The sequence below is a fragment of the Oncorhynchus mykiss genome, chromosome 3 (genome assembly GCF_057628025.1).
Source record: "Oncorhynchus mykiss isolate SJ-2025 chromosome 3, ASM5762802v1, whole genome shotgun sequence".
Lineage (NCBI taxonomy): Eukaryota > Metazoa > Chordata > Actinopteri > Salmoniformes > Salmonidae > Oncorhynchus > Oncorhynchus mykiss.
Genome location: NC_143024.1, coordinates 11010515 through 11012500, shown reverse-complemented (window position 1 = coordinate 11012500; position 1986 = coordinate 11010515). Strand labels below are relative to the sequence as shown.

Below are 1986 nucleotides of genomic sequence, written 5' to 3'. Positions count from 1 at the left end.
TAGAAGTCCAGTTCAGTAGCAGTGAGCTCCCTTCTCCTACTGTAGAGCGTTAGAGAGGTGTAGGTCTTCCCATCCTCACCCCATTTCTCCAGTGTCAGGAGACATTCTGAGCACGTTGTCAGGAGAACCTCAGTAACAGGGATGGGGCTCACTGAGGTCCATGTGCTATTGTCATGCAGAGTAAAGTTAGAGTTGATCCTGGAGCATCCGAATCCAAAAGTATTTTGATGTGGAATACCGAAGCCATGGAACTGGGCGATGTCAAGAATGTTGTTCTGGGTACCGACCGGCACAGAGACCTCTATCCAGGCACTGTGTAATAAGGTATACAGTATTTGTTCCCAGAAAGGACGGTCTGAACTCTCAGCAATATACACCCACTTCCCCAGAGTCTGCAAGATGGAAAGGCAGATAGACAATAACTGGGTTAGCTGACACAAACAACCCTGTCTCCCTAACCATGGGTGGAAAGACAGAAGACGTACAGACAGACGGAAGTACGGACAGACAGACAGATGACAGACAGACGGACGGACATACACAGATGGACGGACTGACAGACAGATGACAGACAGACAAACAGACAGATGACGGACAGACAGATACACGGACAGACAGACAGACAGACAGACAGACAGACAGACAGACAGACAGACAGACAGACAGGTGGATGGACAGACAGACAGTACAGTTCAGGAGATTGTACCTGATTGACACTGCTCAGCTCCAGTGGTCTCAGGAGATCCTCACAGGTTAAAGGGGCCGCCTGGGAGCCACTCACTGAGAGAAGGCCCAGGACAACAGTGACACACACAGCCAGCATCATATCTCAATATGTCTCACTCACTATAACGAATCTCCCTGTGTCTCTGTACAGTAAGTCTGTCTCACTCACTATAATGAATCCCCCTGTGTCTCTGTACAGTAAGTCTGTCTCACTCCCTATAATGAATCTCCCTGTGTCTCTGTACAGTACGTCTGTCTCACTCTGCCTGTTGATGTTTCAGTGATGCGAAGGATAGTTCCAGTCTTTATATGATCTAATGTTTTCTCTCCTCTGCCTTTCATGGTAGTACAGATCAGATGTCAGGGACATGTACTGTTTGTTCTGTCTGGCAGAGGAGGCTGGCATGAGGATCTATAGGAGGACGGGCTCATTGTAATGGCTGGAATGGGATAATTGGAACGGTATCAAACACATCAAGCATATGGAAACCGTGTTTGACTCCGTTCCATTTCACTACATTCCAGCCAATACAATGAGGCCGTCCTCCTGTAGCTCCTCCCTGCTCTGCTGTCTGGGTTCACAGTTCCACCACTGTTGCTAAATCTAAACAAGACAAAGTCCCACTCCTAATCTCGTGTGGACAGACTACATAACATAAAATGAGTATCTGACGCAATTATGCAACATTTTAGTTGTGAGTTTCTGAAGTTTCTGAAATCAAATCACATTTTAATTTGTCACATGCACAGAATACAACAGGTGTAGTAGACCTTACAGTGAAATGCTGAATACAACAGGTGTAGTAGACCTTACAGTGAAATGCTGAATACAACAGGTGTAGTAGACCTTACAGTGAAATGCAGAATACAACAGGTGTAGTAGACCTTACAGTGAAATGCTGAATACAACAGGTGTAGTAGACCTTACAGTGAAATGCTGAATACAACAGGTGTAGTAAACCTTACAGTGAAATGCTGAATACAACAGGTGTAGTAGACCTTACAGTGAAATGCTGAATACAACATGTGTAGTAGACCTTATAGTGAAATGCTGAATACAACAGGTGTAGTAGACCTTACAGTGAAATGCTGAGTACAACAGGTGTAGTAGATCTTACAGTGAAATGCTGAATACAACAGGTGTAGTAGACCTTACAGTGAAATGCTGAATACAACATGTGTAGTAGACCTTATAGTGAAATGCTGAATACAACAGGTGTAGTAGACCTTACAGTGAAATGCTGAGTACAACAGGTGTAG

At 44.8% G+C, this 1986-nt stretch overlaps 1 long non-coding RNA gene across 1 annotated transcript in view; it reads right to left on the bottom strand.

Annotated features, from left to right (window-relative positions):
• The window catches only part of LOC149984342 (uncharacterized), a 1514-nt gene extending 397 nt beyond the window's left edge, over positions 1 to 1117 (bottom strand). The window contains exons 1-2 of the long non-coding RNA XR_016491876.1: positions 707 to 1117; positions 1 to 392 (exon numbers count right to left, since the gene is read on the bottom strand). The exon at positions 1 to 392 is cut by the window's left edge and continues 397 nt beyond it. This is a non-coding gene — a long non-coding RNA (uncharacterized LOC149984342). The remainder of the gene's footprint in view (positions 393 to 706) is intronic.
• Between the last annotated feature and the right edge of the window lie 869 nt (positions 1118 to 1986).